Below are 22,929 nucleotides of genomic sequence, written 5' to 3'. Positions count from 1 at the left end.
CCAAACTCTACACAACAAATGTGTAGGGGACAGCGGGGTTGGTTGGCACACAGTTCATTTCCAGGCCACTATAAGGTGCTGCCACAAAAATCTAACATTAAAATGATTGCCTTCTTGAGCTGAACACATCCATTCTGTCAAAACATCTGAAGGTCACTAACTGTTGAGGTGAGGACAACCTTTCAATTTTGCAGTGTAAAAACAAAAAAAATGCCCCCCCCCCCTACTAAATACATCATAGAACTGTGTTAGATAAAGATATAGAAAATGTATTAATTTCAGTTGATAGAGATAGGAATCAGCTATATTTTGATATGAAATTTGAACGCCTGTGGTGAGCGATGTTAGCTGGCTAACATCATTTTAGTACAGAGGTGTGTCCTAATGTGGGTGGGATTGGTTGGCAACCAACCCCGCTATAGCCATTTGGTTACAAATGTATTAACTTACGCATTTAACATATGAAAAATTTTCAGACCATTTTGACCCCTACAATAAATATTTAAATGTTTAAAAATGTTTCCAAATACAAAATTAATATTTTATACATAATTAGTTTATGTTCATGAGCAAGGAACCTACAATCCCAATAAAAATATAATGCATCATTCATAATAATATAACATGAAACATATAATAGTATTATATAATATTCATTATGTTTAACAAAAAAATCAGATAGAGGAAACACACACATTCTGCTAGAGGCAGTCAGACAGGTGAAGACTCAAAACAAAAGTATCAGGAGTACAGCGAAGGAGTTCAATATACCATTTATTATGGCCTATCACCCAGGGAGGTTAAAAAGCTAGCCTTTCAGCTTATGTTTTCTGGTTCTGGTTTGAATTAAATGGTCAAATTATTTCTATGTGTCACTTCATTCTTTGTAACTATAGCATTTTAACTTTGTGCCAACCAGCCCCACTGCATGTGCCAACCAACCCCGTGTTGGGGCTGGTTGGCACAAGTGCACAACTTGACTTTAATCATGAATAAAATCATTTTAGGAATCATTTGTGAACATTAAATGTATCTGTCTTTTAGCTGAGATCTTAATTTTTCAGTTGGTACTGGTTAGACTGTTTTAACATATGGCATGCCTGAGAAACATGACAGAGAGTGAAAAGTGTGCCAACCAACCCCGCTCTCCCCTACACATGTACAAACATACCTTGAGCATACGGCATTCTGCAGAAAGATTCCGGCGAAGTGTTGGTAAAACCAGCGCACACAGACTGTAGTCAGGAGGCAAAATCACTATTGTATGCTGAATCACTCGCGCTTTATAAACCGCAAAAACGAAAGTGAATGTCATGCCCCCGTGTTTCGGTTGTCATGTGGTTTTCCTTGTGTTCCGGTTATTTCTGTTCCGTGTGCTTTGTTCCTCACCATGTCTTTGCTTTGCCCCACAGGGTGGGCATGATCTCTCCCCATGCACTCCCTAATGACTTCCAGCCCTCAGCCATTTTCTCACTCGTTCAGGTCGCATTCCTCACACCCTCCCTGATTAATTCCAATTAGTACCAGATTATAAAGCCGCACTTTTTGTTTCTGCCTTTGCCAAATCGTTGATTTGTTGCCCAGCTTCACACCTTGCAATTGCGCTTAAACCTAGCCTAGCACTATTTCCCGTACCCCGTTTCTCTGCACCTTCTTCGGTTTCCTTACCTTGCACTGTTCTCTTTGCCACTGACTGTTTGTTCATGCACCTTGTTCAGTGTTCCCCTGTTCTCCCCAGTTACCTCCCCAGCTGAAAACCTCCCGGTCCAGCCCGTCCTTCGCCGGCCTCCCAGTCCCCAGCCCAGCTCCGCCGCCGAACCCGGAGGAATTCCGTTCAGCGCCACGCCAAGCCGGACCCGGGACCTCCTCACCTACCCTCACGGCCCCTGTCCCAAGTTTGCCCTGGTCCCTACCGCCCTCTGCCTGTACTCAAATAAACCCCTTTTCTTGAATTCCATCTACTGCTGTCTCTGAGTCCTGCATTTGGGTCCAGGCCGAGCCCGGCTCCTAACAGTGAATGCACAATGGAGTGTAACATGACCCGACACTGTCCACAGCGACAACCCAAAATTAGATATTTATAAAGAGTATTTATAAATCGAACAGCATCATTTTAAAGGGGATTTCTGTTGAGTTTCTCCCGGTGCCAGCCCCATTTGTCTCAGTAATTGTTTTTTAAAACATATATGTATCCCATGTTAACACGACCTCTGAGTCTGATGCTAACCTCTTGCACATAAATGACCACAATCACACAATTCAGCATGTGCATAGAATTAAATGGAAAAGACTGAGTCAGTGATCTTTCGTTTAAAAAATCACGAAGCAATGCAGGTCTGCAAAGTGTATGGCACACACTGTGCCTTGGGAAAAAGTTGCCTTCTTCCATCTAAGAAACATTGCCAAGGTACGGCCATTTCTATCAAGACAGGATTCTGAGAAGTTAGTCCATGCATTTATTTCAAGTAGGTTGGACTATTGTAATGCTCTTTTTACTGGTCTTCCAAAAAAGTCAATTGAAAGATTACAACTAATTCAGAACTCTGCTGCTAGACTTTTAACAAAAACAAGGAAGAGAGAGCATATTACTCCTGTTTTAGCTACACTGCACTGGCTCCCTGTATCTTTTAGAATTGATGTTAAAATCATTTCACTTGTATACAAAGCTCTTAATGGTTTAGCACCTTCTTACATTTCAGATTCCCTGCTGATATATGTCCCTTCACAAGCCCTAAGGTAATCTGCAGCTGGTTTATTAATGGTTTCCAATAGTTCACAAAAGAAAATCGGGGATGCCGCTTTTAATCATTATGCCCCTAAACTATGGAACACCCTGCCAATTCATATCAGAAAGGCTAGCTCTGTGGACATTTTTAAACGGCAACTGAAAACATACCTTTTTAATCTAGCTTATATCTAGTAGCACTGTTTTTATTATTTTTATTACTTAAAAAAAATTATACTACATGTTTTTATCATGTTCTTATTTTTGTTTTGACTGATTTCTTTGTCTGCATTTTATTTTATTTTTTAAATTTTATTTCTGTATTCTGTATTTTTATCTTCTCAATTATTTGTAATTGCTTTGATCTTAGTGCAGAATGTAAAGCTCTATATAAATAAAGATTCTTCTTATTATTATTATTATTATTACATAATGGTTCTGTCTTCCATAACAAGGAAAATGACTAGATTGAAATGATTGGGCTGGAATATGTCAATTCGATCTGGAATTCTGATCGAACAGCATAAGAGGTCCACTGGTAAACACAACATGCCAAAAAACAAAAACAAAAAAACAAAAACGAACAGAAGCTTCGGCCTCTGGGCCAGTTCGCGGCCAAAGCGGAATAAAATATGCGCCAGAGCTGACTGCTCACGTTAATTGTGTCCGTTTTTCTTTATCATCCGTCAGGTACAATTTTCCCGGTGTCCTTATTTAGTTACCAAGGTAGTTAGGCTTCGCGTGACTGGAAATGGTTGTGTAAGTGAGCTAGAGGTTTTAAAGAAGCGGGGATTGCCTAGGTTCCCCCGGAAACTAAAACCAAAACTAAGATGAAAATCATATGTGAAAAAAATCCCAAATCCTGCTTCTCCATCCTCTCCGCTTTGTTTAAGATATGATATACTTTATTGAACCCTGTGGGGTAATTTGTCCTCTGCATTTTGACCCATCCTTAGTACACTAGGAGCAGTGGGCAGCCACAGTGCAGCGCCCGGGGACCAACTCCAGTTCTGAGGCAAGTGCCTTGGTCAAGGGCACCTGCAGGAGTGCACCTAACATGCATGTCTTTGAGTGTGGGAGGAAACCAGAGTACCCGGAGTAAACCCACGCGAACACGTGGGAGACCATGCAAACTCCGCACAGAAAGGCCCCAAGCCAAGACTCGAACCCACAACCTTCTTGCTGTGAGGCGACAGTGCTAACCACCATGCCACCGTGTCCCCCGTTTAACCCTCCTGTTCTGTTCATTTTTTAGGTACAGCAAAATGTTCCCGGGTGATATAAACATACAGGGGGGGTTTGCAAATACATGAAATGAACCATTTTCATTTAGAATGTTGATTACACTAATTAAGGCCAGTAGAAGTTTCATACTGAAAATAATTTTAGTATTTCCTAAATTTCAAACTTAAAGGGTCCAATTGACCCGCAACATAACAGGAGGTTAATGACAGGGGAGCGCAGGGTGAAACTAACGTGGGGTGAAATGTAACACACACTTTTTACGTAGATGCATCCAGCTTGAACCATCTCTCCAAGGAACAGCGAGAGAGTTCAATAAATATTTTGGGAGATATAGCCTAAAGTCTGTTTTGGCTATATGCAAGTGAATTTTAATTTTAATTTTTTTATTTTTTTACCGTAAGTGTTTTCCGGCTACTGTATTGTGTGTGTATGTCAAGGAATCCAATGAAATCGTAATCGTCAACAGTTGTTTAGTGGCCAACAGATCAGATTGCTTCCGGGGATTGCTAGCCCGGCAAAGGTGCAGACCCCCCCTCCCCCCCCACCCCCCGCGGGGTTAAACCGAACTTGTTACCCTGTTGTCAGTCGACTATAAATTAACCAACTGATTGGATTTGTAAAACTCAGACTGGATCTTCATACATTTATTTAACTCAACTTCAACTTTAGGCAACGTGGTGACGTGACATCGAGTGATACAGCTGTTTGGATCAAACAGACATTAGACGGGAACCAGAGTCTTGGGATACATAGATTTTCACCGACAAAGTGTAGGTAGGCCACGAAAAACATATTTGTAATCAAGAAATTAATTAAAGAGTGTTTGTATCATACAACATGGAATTGTATTGAATTGCCTTACTTTGTGTTAACTTTCAAAGCTATTAACACTGATGGGTGTACGCCATGCCATGTTAGTTTTTACCCCCAACCGTCCCCTTTCACAATGTTTCTGTCATCAACTGCTGTTGTTTTCCTTGGTCGACCTGTTCGATATCTGTTGCTCAGTGCGCCAGCGGTTTCTTTCTTTTTCAGGACATTCAAAGTTGTCGTACAAGCTGTCCCCAACGCTTGTGCAATGGCTCTGATCGATTTCCCCTCTTTTCTAAGCTTGCTTTTCTCCCAAAGACAGCTCTCTGGTCTTCATACACAAATGCAGTTTTCACAGGGAAAACCCAAGGCTAAAACCAAGAGTAGACATTCAGAACTATTTATTGTTTAACCAATCAATCTAACAGGACACATCTGGGCAACAAGAAACACCTATCAGTCACATGTTCCAGTACTTTAGCTCACCTAAAAATTTGGTTGTCTGATACAAAATGTGATATGTTCTAAGTTGTTTAACAAATCTAGATAAAAATACCAGGAAATAAAAGCTGAAATTCGGATCTGTCATCTCATGTACATCTTTTGACCTCAAACTTAATTGTCTTCAGTGTATAGCAAAAACAAAGGAATTGACCTTGCTGTTCCAATACTTTTGGAGGGGACTGTATATATGTGTAGGAAAAATCTAAGCTAGAAGGAAATAAACACCACACAAAAAAACTTCTGCAAACTGCATACTTAGCAACGTCTCCACTCTTTCACTTTAAGCCATTTATATCTTATATAGACCCTTCCTCCAAGCCAATCACATGTCTTTCATTACATCAGGGTCTACGTCTGCATTCACACAGAGGACATATCAACATCATTTTCTGTCACATCCTTCAGACATTCCCCGCCTATTCTTTACCATTTGGTTTCTACTTTTCCTGTTAGCTTTCACCTCAGCTGTAACCTGCTCAACCCATTTTATTTTTTGTCTGCTACTTTACACCAGGCTGGCCAGTGCAGGATGGGCTCCCCCTCTATAGACGAGTTCCTCTCGAGATTTCTTCCCATTGGGGAGTTTTTTTCTTGCCACCGTTTGAGGGTTTTCTCCCCACTGTGAGTTTTTTTTACCTTGTGTACTTGCTGTTTGGGGGTTCAGGCCTGGTGTTTGCTCTGTTTGCTCTTTTTGCCTTGCTACTCTGTAAAGTGTCTTTGTGACAGTTCTCTTAATAAAGCGCTATACAAATAAAACTGAACCTAATTGAATTTAACTTTCCTAATGGGCCCATTTGGGATGGGGGGCGGGAGTGTTAATTTAACACGTGTCCCGAGTACCCCAGGCCCGGCTGGGGGGGGGTCCCATACAGCACTTAAAATGGTCTAATAAATAAAAAAAAATACAGTAGAATATATATACTGTTTGCACGCAGTGAGCTCCATGTTTGGGACAGAGACATATTTTGCTCTGTGCTCCAGACTTGTACTTAAACAGTTCACACGCGGTTAAAGTGCAGATTCTCAGGTTTTATTGAAAAGTATTTGCATACATTTTAATACATTAGTAATGATATACATTCAGATAGTGTTACAGATACACATGGAGAGTTTACTTTCATGTTTAATTTTATTGTTATCGTTATCTATATATGGCTTAACATGTTCATGGCTATGAATTAATAACTGTTACGTAATGAGTAATATACCATATCAGACATGTTTTGTTCAAATGACCTTCGGTGTGCACGTATTCTATGTCGCTTTTAGCCAAATAAATGTAATGTAATGGCTTATGTCTCTAAGTACTTTACAGTCAGTCAGATAATGGGGCCCAGACCTCCAACAGCAAACATGGTTCAGAAGGAAGCAACGTATTCACACAATACAAAAAGCTGGACTGTGTTCGTATTTTTTTTATTTTTTTAAATTAACTTTATTAACTTTTTTTAGGTAACAAGCAGGAGGTTAAATGGAGGTTACAAAAATATTACTTTGTTTAAAATATATAAAAAGCACTTGAACAATATTCTTTAGACAAATATAAGATTAAAAAGAGGTTACAAAAACATTACTTTGGTATTCTTTCATTATGCTGAAATGTTTATGAATATTCACTTACTGTAAAGCTTAATCAAATTAAATTTAATATCATGAATGACCGCAACCAACGTGATGTCATGGAGACCGTTCTTAGAGACAGTCACACAACAAAGAATTCCACCGAAGATCCAAACAAGGATATTTTTAGACTTGGACCGAGCCTTATGCCGGTGCCTAGGAACTGCACTTCCACGCCATCGACACCGGCGCTCACTCCGGTGTTGAACCCCAGGCCCGCCTGTACCTTCAGCGGGCCAGCGGCCGCCGAAGCGCTGCCCACTCCGGCTCTGGCCATCGCGCTCACCCCGTGAGACAGGGATGCCTGGGCCCCCGCCGACGCGTTCGGCCCGTTCGCTTCGGCCTCGAACACGCTGAACTCGGCCCCGCGCGCCCCACTCCCGCACGGGCGTAGGCTCCGGCTTTCGGTAACCGCTTCATCGGCTTGTCGGTGAAGCCTTCTTCTGCATATGCACCTTCGGCTATGGCAGTTCCTGGTCTGTCGAACGTGTCAACCATTTCTATGTATCCCGATGGCGCTATTTCGCCTGATATTTTGGCCACGGGAACAAAACTATTGATTTAATGACATATGTTACAGTAGCATGGACAGAAATCATTATTTTACTATAGAATGGCAACAGCCATAGCTTCGTGTCGCCGAATACTTTCTACTCTCAGAGCAAAAGTCGAAATAGCCCTATTCACCCATAGATTGCGAAGATCATTTAATGTAACCGGGTTGATGAAGTTGATTGATTTGTGAATTCTGTCTCTGTGGTCCCGTTAAAGTAAATCGACATGCGGTCAGACTCCGAGTAACAAAATGAGCACGCCTCATGCACCTCTACCACCAAACTCCATACACAACACAAGTCCAAGCCTACCTCGAGGATGCGTTATCCTGCAGAGAAATTTCGCCTGCTGACCACGTGAGTAAAACCAGCCCACAAGAAGACTGCAGTCAGACTGCAAACCTAATCCACTTTCGCTTTATATGGAGTTTTAAAGCGAAAGTGAAACCCTCTCTGCCCTGTGTGTAAACTTTGAACGATTCAATTATTAATGAAGAATAATATATTGTACATGCAATATATTCTTATCGTGATTTATTTTAAACAGCCACCACTGATATTTGAGTTAAGTGTATGTGTGTAGCAGATACTGCCATCCAGATGGTCTTACTGACAAACATGCAGTTAAACAAGAGCTCACTTTCATTTTCAGTTTTATCGTAATAGTCTAGAGGCCCCTGCACGCTGTTAATAAGTTACTTTTAAGTTTGCTCCCTCCAAAGGGAGAGAGAAAACTATTTTAATGAATTTTCTAGACACTTTTTCCCCAAAATGTCTCCATAGCCTACATTTGTCAATCAGTCACTAGGATCCAGACCTCCAAGAGCAAACAAGGTTCAAACAACATTCACACAATATAAAAGTTGTATTTTATGTTTTTTTAAATTATTAATATGAAATGCACTTGAACAATATTCTATAGACAAGCATAAGATTAAAAAGAGTTTACAAAAACATTACTTTGGTTTCTATTCTTTAATTGTGCTGAAATGTTTATTAGGCTAATGTTCAGTCTTACTGTAAATTGAATTAAATGGGACAGGGGCAAAAACTGAACCTATATGTTCTCAGTAAAACCAGAAGGCACTGAAAAGAAATGCCATCAGTGAAAGCAGCGAACAAGACGTCAGGAAGGTTTGCATCTCTCCGTTTTTCATTCAGGCAGTCACATAACGGAGCATTCCACCGAAGATCCCAACAGGGATACTTTTGGATTTGGACCGAGTCTTACGCCGGTGCCTAGCGCCTGCACTTCCAGGCCATCGGGACCGGTGCTCACTCCGGTGTCGAACCCCAGGCCCGCCTTTACCTTCACCGGGCCAGCGCCCACCAAAACACTGGCCACTTCGGCGCTGGCCATCGCGCTCAGCCCGTGAGTCCGAGACACCTGGGCCCCCACCGATATGTTCGGCCCGTTCACTTCAGCCTCGAAAACGCTGAGCTCGGCCCTCGCGTGCCCCACTCCCACACCGACATAGGCTCCGACTTTCGACCAGTCTGCATAGCTGTCTGCATCTGCATATGCACCTCCGGACTTTTGGATTCTCTCTGTGGAACAAAATAATTTATTTAGGCTATGGCAGCGCGGAGAGAAATCATGCACCTCTACCACCAAACTCTACACAACAAATGTGTAGGGGAGAGCGGGGTTGGTTGGCACACAGTTCATTTCCAGGCCACTATAGGGTGCTGCCACAAAAATCTACATTAAAATTATTGCCTTCTTGACCTGAACACATCCATTCTGTCAAAACATCTGAAGGTCACTAACTGTTGAGGTGAGGACAACCTTTCAATTTTGCAGTGTCAAAACAAAAAAAATACCCCCCCCCCCCCAATACATCATAGAACTGTATTAGATAGAGATATAGAAAATGTATTAATTTCAGTTGATAGAGATAGCAATCAGCTATATTTTGATATGAAATTTGAACGCCTGTGGTGAGCGATGTTAGCTGGCTAACATCATTTTAGTACAGAGGTGTGTCCTAATGTGGGTGGGATTGGTTGGCAACCAACCGCGCTATAGCCATTTGGTTACAAATGTATTAACTTATGCATTTAACATATGAAAAATATTCAGACCATTTTGACCCCTACAATAAATATTAAAATGTTTAAAAATGTTTCCAAATACAAAATTAATATTTAATACATAATTAGTTTATGTTCATGAGCAAGGAACCTACAATCCAGATAAAAATATAATGCATCATTCATAATAATATAACATGAAACATATAATAGTATTATATAATTTTCATTATGTTTAACAAAAAAAACAGACAGAGGAAACACACACATTATGCTAGAGGCAGTCAGACAGGTGAAGACTCAAAACAAAAGTATCAGGAGTACAGCGAAGGAGTTCAATATACCATTCTGCACACTAACCAGATACTGCCACAAGATCAGCCAGGATGAGACTGAAGGCAAGCAGGAGCTAGGTGTAGCTGTTGGTTTCATCAGGAACCATCATTTTCCCCAGATTTGGAAAGGGAGCTGGTTGAGTATCAGTCAGCCGACATTTATTATGGCCCATCACCCAGGGAGGTTAAAAAGCTAGCCTTTCAGCTCATGTTTTCTGGTTCTGGTTTGAATTAAATGGTCAAATTATTTCTATGTGTCACTTCATTCTTTGTAACTATAGCAATTTAACTTTGTGCCAACCAGCCCCACTGCATGTGCCAACCAACCCCGTGTTGGGGCTGGTTGGCACAAGTGCACAACTTGACTTTAATCATGAATAAAATCATTTTAGGAATCATTTGTGAACATTAAATGTATCTGTCTTTTAGCTGAGATCTTAATTTTTCAGTTGGTACTGGTTAGACTGTTTTAACATATATATATATATATATATATATATATATATACCTCCACAAGATATTCAAACCCTACATGCCAGCCAGATCCCTCCGTTCTGCTACCTCAGGACGCCTAGCACCTCCCCCTCTTCGCACCTGCACTTCCAGAACATGTCTCCTGTCTGTTCTGGCCCCACGATGGTGGAATGACCTCCCTGTGGAGGTCAGAACAGCTGAGACACTGACCCATTTCAAACGACGACTGAAGACTCACCTCTTCAGGCTGCACCTCTCCCCCTCCCTCCCTTCCCCCCTGTATATGACTAAACTTAGGGTTGTAACTAGGCAGCTGTTTCGTAGGTGACTAGGTGCATTAACTGTCTTAACGACTACTTGTATTTTTTCCATAGATTGCGTTGTTGCCGTTCTCGTTGTTAGTGTTAATCAGTTTAACCATCAGGATCCAAGTTGAACTATGCGGTTGTTCCCTGCACTTGGACCGGTACTTCTCTCTAGGGGTTTCGTCATACTTGTTCCTGGTTATGGTTATACACTTTGTTGTACGTCGCTCTGGATAAGAGCGTCTGCCAAATGCCTGTAATGTAACATATGGCACGCCTGAGAAACATGACAGAGAGTGAAAAGTGTGCCAACCAACCCCGCTCTCCCCTACACATGTACAAACATACCTTGAGGACGCGGCATCTTGCAGAAAGATTCCGGCGAAGTGTTGGTAAAACCAGCGCACACAGACTGTAGTCAGGAAGCAAAACTGCTCTTGTATACTGAATCACTCGCGCTTTATAAACCGCAAAAACGAAAGTGAATGCACTGTGCAAAAGGCTCAGAGTATGGACAGTGAAGACCTAACCTGTTGCTAGGCAACGCCCCTTTCGTTTACGGCTCGCGCTTGCCGCGGTTAAATTTGTGCAAAGTTAGTCATTTCTAGCGAGTTAAGTTTCCTTTGTGTGCGTCAATAAACAGCAGTAAGTACACCTTTCTGTATCGTCAAGGATATTTAGTTTAGATTATTAGTGAATCCATTGTCTGATAGTAATTTGTATAGCATAATGTTTAAGTTTTATCAGGAGTATTCCGTTAACATTTACCACAGATTGGCGATTTATGATAGGTACATTAGAGTGTTATTCCTCGCGACAGTGCATCTACATACGGTAGAATATTCCGTTGTGTTTAGTAAGCTACGTGATTAGCACCGTTTATTTCCTGTTATTGTATAGCTGATATTCAAGATTTCTAACCGTGATGCTAGTTAAATAATATTTGATACCTAGGGGTGATAGAGAGATTTATGTAGCCTATATAATATATAGCTGATAATAAGTGTAGAAGTAGGCTAACTGTATTTCTTTTTCCTTATTTAGAACCACACACACACACACACACACACACACACACAGATGCACACCCACCTGATTTAAACCTAAGAGGAGACCAGAGATTGCCTGTGCCTGTGTATTTGCATTCCATTTATAATAAACCCCCCAAAAGAATTTCCTGCCTCCGTGTCCTGACCAGACACCCCATATTGTTGACAAACTCCTAACCACCAAGAGCTTCATTACAATTTATGGTCCTTCAAGCCGGATAGAGTCACCAATATGGCAGCCAGTAGAGAGGGAACCAGTCTCCCTGCTTCACCATCTATGCGTCCTGTGCACGCAGTTCAGCGACCAAGATATTTGGAAGATTATTTAGTGCAGTATACAGACCAACGGAATGTCGAGCAGATACACAGGCACGAAGAGGAGAGAAAACAGCCTAGTCCTGCTAGGAGCACATCCTCCATGCCACCGGCGTAGAGTGCGCATGAAGCCATTGTGCAGCAAGCTATGGAGACAGCGCGGCAACAGAGTGAGACGGCCAAGAGGCAGACAAAGCTTTTGGAGTTTATCCTGCAGCGCCATTCCCCTCGGTCCTCAGCTCAGTCATCAAGGAGGTCGTCACGGCATCAGACACCAGCTCGCCCACATCACCCAGAAAGAGTAGGTGAGCAGCATCCCCCTGCCAGTGCCCCTCACCATTCCCGAGCTGATGATCACTCAAGCGTAGCTGCAGAACTGGCTCATCAGCTAGAAGATTTAACTATCCACCACCAACAGTGGCCATTGCCTCCACCTCTCAGCCGAGATATTCATCCCCCTCAACACATGCTTGATCCGCGCCATAGCCTTCAGGCTATCAAGCAAGAGAACGAACATGACCCAGCTTCCCATCCTCAGCCACAGTATCTGCCTCCACCCAGGCATCCGCCCGCGCATCATCTTGAGCATCAGTCAGCACATCAACCTCCTTATGTGCCCTACCCCTCCTACCCAGGGAACCCGGTCATGCCAACACCTTATCCTTCCATGATGTACACGCAAGCAGCCCCCAATATAGAAGGCCCCACGTTTCCAGACTTCACGAAAGAAGATAGAGCCCAGTATGTGGAGCTTCGCCTTTCCCTCAGCACCCTCCTGCACCCCATGCAATCTGAGCATTACAAGTATGCCATCCTGCTGAAGCATGTGAAAGTACCTCAAGCCCATCGCCTGGTGCTAGCTCACGCAGAGTCTAGTACGCCCTACTCTGAAGCTCTGAAGGCACTAGATGAGCATTACGGACGCCCATATCAGTTCGCACTGAAGGAGATAGAGGACATGGAACGCTTACCCCCCATCCGAGACGATAGGGCTTTCGACGAGTTCGCCACCAGAGTGCAGTCACTAGTCGGGATGCTGAAGTCGCTTAAAGGAGAAGGTCGCGAGGAACTCCACTGTGGCTCAAACGTGAAGCGCCTCCTCAGTAGACTCCCCAAGCACCAGCAAGAGAGGTTCCGTCGACAACAGTACAGGAAGGACCCTGATCAGTTGAAGCTGTCACTCATTGACTTCTCGGATTGGCTGAAAGCTGAAGTCAGATGCCTGGACATTGAGCCCTCCCTTCAAGCCCACAGCGAGAAGGACAAGAAAGACTCCAAGTACAAGTCCAAGGTGAAGGTCACTACGGTAATGCATGGGACAGACAGCTCCAAAAATCCACAGTCAGACGTAACCTCCAAAGCAGCTCCTTCCATCCAGACCCAAGGTAAGGCTAAGATATACTGTCCTTACTGCAACTCAGAACATTATCTCAGCCAATGCGAGAGCTTCGCTAAGCTAACCAAAGGGGAGATGGTGGACTGGATCAAAACCAAGAGAAGGTGCTGGAGATGTGGTCGTTCTCACCTAGCCTCCGCCTGTGACCTGAAGAAGCCGTGTCGACTTTGTAAGTCTAAACACCTCTCCATTCTGCACGACGTCAACCAGAGAAGTGATAATGAGCCCGCCAACACAGCGGCCATCACATCGACAGCAGAGACTCACTACCTAGATCAGCCAAATGGATATAGCCGAGTGCTGCTGAAGATCGTCAGAGTCAACCTGTACTACCAGGACAGAGTGTTCAACACATATGCAGTGCTGGACGATGGTTCGGAGAGAACTATCCTGCTCTCATCTGCAGCACGCTGCCTGGGAATACGGGGTCAAGCAGAAGATCTGACTCTTCGTACCATCCACCAGGATATCAAGACACAGCCAGGCTCACGTGTCTCCTTCGCCATCGCGTCTGTAACACAGCCCAGAAAGAGGTTCCGCATCCAAGGTGCTTTCACAGGTGACCACCTAGGCCTGTCTCAGTACACCTACCCAGTTTCCCAGCTCCAGGAGCAGTATCGTTACCTGACAGGCTTGCCGATTCCACCCATTGATGGAGCTCAGCCAACCCTCCTGATCGGATCTGATCAAGCCAGTCTAATCGTTCCGATTGAGCCAGTGCACCTGGGCCCCCCCGGTGGCCCTGCAGCAGTCAAGACTAATCTCGGCTGGACACTCCAGGGTCCAGCTAAGTACCTTCAGCAACAGCTTCTGCCCGCACAGTGCTTGTTCACGGCAATTTCCTCTCCTTCTGCTGAGCTGTTTCATCAAGTTGAACGACTGTGGCAGTTGGACACGCTGCCTTTCAAGAGTGAGAGGTTAGTGACCAGATCCAGACAGGACAAGTACGCAGTGGACCTGTTAGAGGCCGAGACCACCCGTGTAGAGGTCGACGGAGTGCATCGTTATGCTACTCCCCTCCTGCGAGTCCAAACTATGCCTAAGCTGCAAGTTCAAAAGGAAGTTGTGATGAAAAACCTGCGGAACACAGAGAAGAGGTTAGCTCAAGACTCACAGCGTGCATCTACTTACCAGGAGGAGATCAAGAAACTAGAGGTCGCTGGGTACGCCACGAAGATTGACAACCATGAAGCTGACACATCCGAAGAATCGTGGTTCCTGCCACACTACATAGTCAGACATAATGGCAAAGACTGGATTGTGTTCAACTGCAGCTTCCAGATAGGCGGACAGAGTCTAAACAACTACCTACTCCCTGGCCCGACCTTAGGACCCTCACTCCTTGGAGTCCTCCTACGCTTCAGGGAACATCGAGTCGCGATGAGTGGAGACATCAAAGGGATGTTTCATCAGGTTCGCCTGTTGGACAAAGACAAGCCCTTGCTGAGGTTCCTTTGGAGGGACCTGAAGACCAACAAGCCACCCTCAGTATACCAGTGGGAAGTCCTGCCATTCGGAACTACGTGCAGCCCTTGTTGCGCGATCTTTGCTCTCCAGAAACACGTCACTGAGTCCAGCCAACCAGGAGAGGATGTACGTCACAGTGTGGAACAGTGCTTTTACGTCGATAACTGCCTGCAGAGTCTACCTACTGAAGACGAAGCAAGGAGCCTCGTGACAAAGCTGAGAGCCCTCCTAATCAGAGGTGGCTTTGAGATCCGCAAGTGGGCCAGTAACCAGCCAGAAGTGATCCGCCACTTGCCCAAGGAGGCCAAGTCTGACAGCAGCGAAAGGTTAGTTTCCCAGACCCATAGGGAAGCTCAAGAGATGACGCTAGGTCTCAGTTGGCACCCCCAAGAGGACACACTCCACTACAGGCATCGCCCGGTTGCTCCAAGCCAGACGACAATGCGAAATATCTACAAGATATTAGCAAGCCAGTATGACCTCCTAGGTTATATCCTGCCCTTCACCACAAGAGCCAAAGTTCTGGTCCAGAGACTGTGGGCCAATGACCGTGACTGGGACGACCCGCACTGACCCACCGATCTACTGCAAGCCTGGAACACATGGGAAGAAGAGCTCCCTCAGCTCCTATCAGTCAGCCTCTCCCGGAGCTACTTCCCATCTGGCATCGATATAAGTGTCATCACCCTCGAGCTTCACGTCTTTTGTGATGCATCAGAGTCCGCCTACGGGTCAGTCGCATACCTACGTGGTGAAGATCCTCAAGGCAAGGTCCATGTGGCCTTCGTGCTAGCTCGCTCGCGAGTGGCACCAAAGAAACAGCAGTCGATGCCACGCTTGGAACTTTGTGCTGCCCTGACTGGAGCTCAGCTCGCCCAGGTGATCCAGAGAGAGCTCACCCTTCAGTTTAGAGAGACGGTGCTGTGGTCTGACTCCACCACTGTGCTAACCTGGATACAGTCTGAGTCCTGCAGATATAAGGTGTTTGTGGGGACCCGTGTTTCCGAGATCCAAGAACTGACCGACCACCGGTCATGGAGGTATGTGGACACGCAGAATAACCCCGCAGATACCATCACCAGAGGGATGACTCTGTCTGAACTCGCCAAGCCGAACCAGTTCAGTCATAGTCCAGCCTTCCTACAGCAGCTACATGACAGCAGGCCAACCCCGCCGTCTTTCGAGGAGGTTCCAGACGAGACAGAGATGAAGAAGTCTTCGTTCTGTGGCCTCACATCGACCATCTCCGCTCCAGAGATCCCACCTGTCGATGAATATTCCACCTTCGAAGACCTCCTTGAGGCGACTAGTAGGTCACTGCATGGAGCGGCCTCCCAGCCAAGTGCCCTCAGTGCTGATGACTACGCAGAAGCCGAACTCCGAATCCTACAGAGTGCAAAGTGATAGCTTTCCAGAAGAGATCAAGTGCCTACAGACAGGGAAAGCTGTTTCATCTGGCAGTCGGCTCATAACACTTGCCACAGAGTACGACATCTCCAAGGGCCTCGTCCGTGTAGGCGGTAGGTTACGCCGTTCTTCCAGCCTGGAAGATGACATTGTGCACCAAATCGTGCTAGAACCGAAACACCCTGTCACCAGGCTCATTATACGGCAATTATTTGTAATTGCTTTGATCTTAGTGCAGAATGTAAAGCACTTTGAGCTACATTTTATGTATGAAAGGTGCTATATAAATAAAGCTTCTTATTATTATTATTATTATTATTATTATTATTATTATTACATAATGGTTCTGTCTTTTATAACAAGGAAAATGACTAGATTGAAATGATTGGGCTGGAATATGTCAATTCGATCTGGAATTCTGATCGAACAGCATAAGAAGTCCACTGGTAAACACAACATGCCAAAAAACAAAAAAAAACAGAAGCTTCGGCCTCTGGGCCAGTTCGCGGCCAAAGCGGAATAAAATATACGCCAGAGCTGACTGCTCACGTTAATTGTGTCCGTTTTTCTTTATCATCCTTCATGTACAATTTTCCCCGTGTCCTTATTTAGTTACCAAGGTAGTTGGGCTTCGCTTGACTGGAAATGGTTGTGTAAGTGAGCTAGAGGTGCTGTAATGTGAATGTGAACGCCGTTTACGTTTTAAAAAACGGGAGTGACGGCACTGGCAGCCTGCATATGAAAACCCAGCAAAATCCTTCGGTTTTAAAGAAGCGGGGATTGCCTAGGTTCCCCCGGCCTGAGGCTGGTAACATATTCTGTCTATAGAACAGGGATTCATTATCTGATAGGTTTAAATCCAGTCACAAGTCCCAACAATAATTCACACTGATTAGATTAAGATAATTTATCTTAACCCCCCCCCCCCCAGGGGTTAAACCGAACTTTACCCTGTTGTCAGTCGACTATAAATTAACCAACTGATTGGGTTTGTTAAACTCAAACTGGATCTTCATACATTTATTTAACTCAACTTCAACTTTAGGCAACGTGTGACATGTGACATCGAGTGATACAGCTGTTTGGATCAAACAGACATTAGACGGGAACCAGAGAATAATGTACAGTCTTGGGATACATAGATTTTCACCGACAAAGTGTAGGTAGGCCACAAAAAACATATTTGTAATCAAAAAATTAAATAAAGAGTGTTTGTATCATACAACATGGAATTGTATTGAATTGCCTTACTTTGTGTTAACTTTCAAAGCTATTAACACTGATGGGTGTACGCCATGCCATGTTAGTTTTTACCCCCAACCGTCCCCTTTCACAATGTTTCTGTCATCAACTGCTGTTGTTTTCCTTGGTCGACCTGTTCGATATACGTTGCTCAGTACGCCAGCGGTTTCTTTCTTTTTCAGGACATTCAAAGTTGTCGTACAAGCTATCCCCAACGCTTGTGCAATGGCTCTGATCGATTTCCCCTCTTTTCTAAGCTTGCTTTTCTCCCAAAGACAGCTCTCTGGTCTTCATACACAAATGCAGTTTTCACAGGCAAAACCCAAGGCTAAAACCAAGAGTAGACATTCAGAACTATTTATTGTTTAACCAATTAATCTAACAGGACATATCTGGGCAACAAGAAACACCTATCAGTCACATGTTCCAATACTTTAGCTCACCTAAAAATTGGGTTGTCTGATACAAAAGGTGATATGTTCTAAGTTGTATAACAAATCTAGATAAAAATACCAGGAAATAAAAGCTGAAATTCGGATCTGTCATCTCATGTATATCTTTTGACCTCAAACTCAATTGTCTTCAGTGTATAGCAAAAACAAAGGAATTGACCTTGCTGTTCCAATACTTTTGGAGGGGACTGTATATATATGTGTAGGAAACATCTAAGCTAGAAGGAAATAAACACCACACAAAAAAACTTCTGCAAACTGCGTACTTAGCAACGTCTCCACTCTTTCACTTTAAGCCATTTATATCTTATATAGAACCCTCCTTCAAGCCAATCGCATGTCTTTCATTACATCAGGGTCTACGTCTGCATTCACACAGAGGACATATCAACATCATTTTCTGTCACATCTTTCAAACATTCCCCCCCTATTCTTTACCATTTGGTCTTCTACTTTTCCTGTTAGCTTTCACCTCAGCTGTAACCTGTTCAACCCATTTTATTTGCTGTCTGCTACTTTACACCAGGCCGGCCAGTGCAGGATGGGCTCCCCCTCTATAGACGAGTTCCTCTCGAGATTTCTTCCCATTGGGGAGTTTTTTCTTGCCGCCATTTGAGGGTTCTTCCCCTACTGGGAGTTTTTTTTTACCTCGTGTACCTGCTATTTGGGGGTTCAGGCCTGGTGTTTGCTCTGTTTGCTCTTTTTGCCTTGCTACTCTGTAAAGTGTCTTTGTGACAGTTCTCTTAATAAAGCGCTATACAAATAAAACTGAACCTAATTGAATTTAACTTTCCCAATGGGCCCATTTGGGGTGGGGGGGGGAGTGTTAATTTAACATATATCCCGAGTACCCCAGGCCCGGCTGGGGGGGGGTCCCATACAGCACTTAAAATGGTCTAATAATTTTTTTTTAAAAATACATTAGAATATATATACTGTTTACACGCAGTGAGCTCCATAATGTTTGGGACAGAGACATATTTTGCTCTGTGCTCCAGACTTGTACTTAAACAGTTCACACGCGGTTAAAGTGCGGATTCTCAGCTTTTATTGAAAAGTATTTGCATACATTTTAATACATTAGTAATTATATACATTCAGATAGTCTTACAGATACACATGCAGAGTTTACTTTCATGTTTAATTTTATTGTTATCGTTATCTATATATGGCTTAACACGTTCATGGCTATGAATTAATAACTGTTACGTAATGAGTAATATACCATATCAGACATGTTTTGTTCAAATGACCTTCGGTATGCACGTATTCTATGTCGCTTTTAGCCAAATAAATATAATGTAATGGCTTACGTCTCTAAGTACTTTACAGTCAGTCAGATAATGGGGCCCAGACCTCCAACAGCAAACATGGTTCAGAAAGAAGCAACGTATTCACACAATACAAAAGCTGGACTGTGTTTGTATTTTTTTTTTTTATTAATTTGAAATGAACTTCGGTAACAAGCAGGAGGTTAAATGGAGGTTACAAAAATATTACTTTGTTTAAAATATATAAAAAGCACTTGAACAATATTCTTTAGACAAATATAAGATTAAAAAGAGGTTACAAAAACATTACTTTGGTTTCTATTCTTTCATTGTGCAGAAATGTTTATGAATGTTCACTATTACTGTAAAGCTTAATCAAATTAAATTTAATATCATGAATGACCGCAACAAACGTCATGTCATGAAGACTGTTCTTAGAGACAGTCACATAACGGAGCATTCCACCTCAGATCCCAACAGGGATATATTTGGATTTGGACCGATTCTTCCGCCGGTGCCGAGAAACCGGCATTCCACGCCATCGGGACCGGCGCTCACTCCGGTGTCGACCCCCAGGCCCGCCTTTACCTTCAGCGGGCCAGCGGCCGCCGAAGCGCTGGCCACTTCGGCTCTGGCCATCGCGCTCACCCCGTGAGACAGGGATGCCTGGGCCCCCGCCGACGCGTTCGGCCCGTTCGCTTCGGCCTCGAACACGCTGAACTCGGCCTTTGCGTGCCCCACTCCCGCACAGGCGTAGGCTCCGGCTTTCGGTAACCGCTTCATCGGCTTGTTGGTGAAGCCTTTTTCTGCATAGGTGCCCGCTCCTGCATATGCACCTTCGGCTATGGCAGTTCCTGGTCTGTCGAACGTGTCAATCATTTCTATGTATCCCGATGGCGCTATTTCGGCTGATATCTTGGCTAGGGGAACAAAACGATTGATTTAATGACATATGTTACAGTAGCATGGACAGAAATAATTATTTTACTATAGAATGGCAACAGCCATAGCTTCGCGTGGCCGAATACTTTCTACTCTTAGAGCAAAAGTCGAAATAGCCCTATTCACCCATAGCTTGCGAAGATCATTTAATGTAACCGGGTTGATGAAGTTGATTGATTTGTGAATTCTGTCTCTGTGGTCCCGTTAAAGTAAATCGACATGCGGTCAGACTCCGAGTAACAAAATGAGCACGCCTCATGCACCTCTACCACCAAACTCCTTACATAACACAAGTCCAAACCTACCTCGAGGACGCGCCATCATGCAGAAAAATTCCGCCCAGGGAAACCAGAGGGTACTGATCAGGGCAGGGGATTTTAACGGCAGATCCTCAGGATTGGGGGGGGGGGGGTGAGGAGAGTGGGACCGTAGAGAGTGGGACCGTCGCCTTACGCCTGGGCCACAGCTCGCGCTTATTCAGAAAGAAGCAACATTCACACAATATAAAAGTTTTATTTAGTATATTTTGTATTAATATGAAATGCACTTGAAACATGTTATTTAGACAAGCATAAGATTAAAAAGAGTTTACAAAAAATTGCTTCTTTCATTGTGTTGAAATCTTTATGAATGATCACTCTTTCTGTAAATTGAAATCTCATAAAAAACACGTTTTCAACGTACAAAAATGCCAAGTTACTCAAAAGTATTGATATCAAAATGACGCCAAGTTACGGTACTACAAACAATATAGGCTATCTTGCCTCACCGAAATTACATAAGATGTATTTCAAAGCAATGCTACCGTATATTTCCTCAATTCTTTCAAGTCACTTGGCCCTGTGTGTATAAGCATGCACTACATGGACAGGCCAAACGTGTGGATGGCTCTCTCACAGTCGAGATTGATTGAATAGGCGTGTATATGTCCAATTTGTATTGGTATGTATGTAGTTCGCTGCCCAGCCTTTCTGTTGCGTGAATGATAGTATGTTTCTTGGTATAAGTGTGTGTTCGTCAATGTGAATGTAACATGCTGCGAGGGAAATGTCCCCATGGGGATAAAGAAGTTCTCTATGTATGTATGTACAATATGTATTTTACATGCAGTATTTATTGTACGTAGCAAATATACAATAACTTGTACATGTACTCAAATTCAGTTCAGAAGCAAGTATAAACATGTTTTCTGGAGAAATATGCTTCCTGTAGTTACTCAGCAGCAGTTTTGTACATGAATTTCAATGTGTTCCATGAGGCCATTCGAAATATTTGACTCTTTGATCTGACAAAGTTTGCATGACATTGTAAAATGGTAGGATTACAAAATGACTTGGCGTCATTTTGATATCAATACTTTTGAGTAACTTGGCATTTTTGTACGTTGAAAACGTGTTTTTTATGAGATATCATTTCTTTTTGCAAAGCGTTTTATTATGAGAGTGAGAAATGCGAAGTGACCCTGTAAGAAACGGTTGTGGATTATGGCTATCCTTGTGTGAATTTGTACAGTCTGATGAGCATGTACTGTGTAGCAGTTTCGGTTTGCTATATATGTAAAACAGTGGCTGTGACAAACGGTGCGGTGGCGTAAGTGTAAACGCAACAAAAACGCAGGTGAAATATGGCCAGTGTATGTACTTACGGATTTGATGGCCATCCAACGAGCCTTGATTGAGAAAAGAATCAGCAAGCACGTAGAATTAGAGCTGCCTAGGTCGCAACTTGTGTACCCTGCTGTTCTGCTCCGTTGTCTGTTATTTCGTGGAGATGCACTTTTAGTGTTTGTAAGGCATTTTGATAGGCTTATCTGCAGGTGGGAATCCTGTTCGCTGTTTTGCTAAGCTAGAACCGGAAAACTTCATAGTGGAGAATAGGAGCAGACGCATATGTCCCAGCAGGCTTTGCATATGAGAATATAACAACAGTGTGAGAGAAATTAGGACGAAATGATGAAATTGCGTAGTTGAAACAATATGTTTTAGCAGAATTGGCATGTAGGTGAAGGTTGACATGATCACAGACTATAGTGCAGAGTAAACAAAGTGACCATGAGCGAGCTTAGTTTCTTTATGGAACGGTATATATAATAGTCGGTGTAAAACATCCACCGTTAAAGTGGAGGCTTCTGTAACACGTGAAGTCTATTGCACTGATATGCTTTTCTCATGTTCAGTACTAGTAGTTATACTTATGAGTGAGTCATGATTTTAAATGTAATGTTTTAATGGGGAGTTGCAGAACGTACATACATAGTAATTGTTTGTATGTGGCTAGATAGAGAACAGGGCGAGGTAACATGAATGTAGAAACGTAGCCAAGTGAAGAAACATAGTTAGTAGAAATGGCACAGTGGTGAACTGGTGTAACTTTTTAATAAAATGAATACATTTGCCGTCATGAAATGCATATGGGTGGCCGTGAGTGAGTTTTGGTAAAGAAAATATAAAAGCGTAAGAAAACGTTAGTGTAAAAGAGGAAATTATCTGCCTGAGGGCGAGGCAGGATTCAATCCTTCAACCGGAGGTTTACCAGTCTGTGACTTTGTTAGTGCAGCACCATGACATAGCTATGCAATGCGTGAAATATCATTAGCAAACCTGTCCGTGGTTTTAAAGAAGAACACAGGCCAGTAAGCACAGAAGAGCTCCCGTTGAATCCATATGGCTTTGCAATATTGTAGCCGGTTAATAACTGAACGTGCAGACGGTACGTCATAATGCAGTGTATACGTTCGGTGAACGGCGGGTAGATATGGTGCAAAAGCAATAATTGAGAAGTA

The 22,929-nt window shown here is 43.4% G+C and overlaps 1 protein-coding gene and 1 long non-coding RNA gene across 3 annotated transcripts in view; both read right to left on the bottom strand.

The window, feature by feature from the left end:
- The window catches only part of LOC135242690 (1-aminocyclopropane-1-carboxylate synthase-like protein 1), a 74,173-nt gene that overhangs the window by 24,495 nt on the left and 26,749 nt on the right, over positions 1-22,929 (bottom strand). The gene's annotated exons all lie outside the window — the stretch shown is intronic.
- LOC135242697 (uncharacterized) overlaps positions 6,699-22,929 on the bottom strand; it is a 61,839-nt gene continuing 45,608 nt past the window's right edge. The window contains exon 3 of the long non-coding RNA XR_010326427.1: positions 6,699-9,006. This is a non-coding gene — a long non-coding RNA (uncharacterized LOC135242697). The remainder of the gene's footprint in view (positions 9,007-22,929) is intronic.

The sequence above is a fragment of the Anguilla rostrata genome, chromosome 16 (genome assembly GCF_018555375.3).
Source record: "Anguilla rostrata isolate EN2019 chromosome 16, ASM1855537v3, whole genome shotgun sequence".
NCBI lineage: Eukaryota > Metazoa > Chordata > Actinopteri > Anguilliformes > Anguillidae > Anguilla > Anguilla rostrata.
This window is presented reverse-complemented; position numbering and strand designations above follow the sequence as displayed.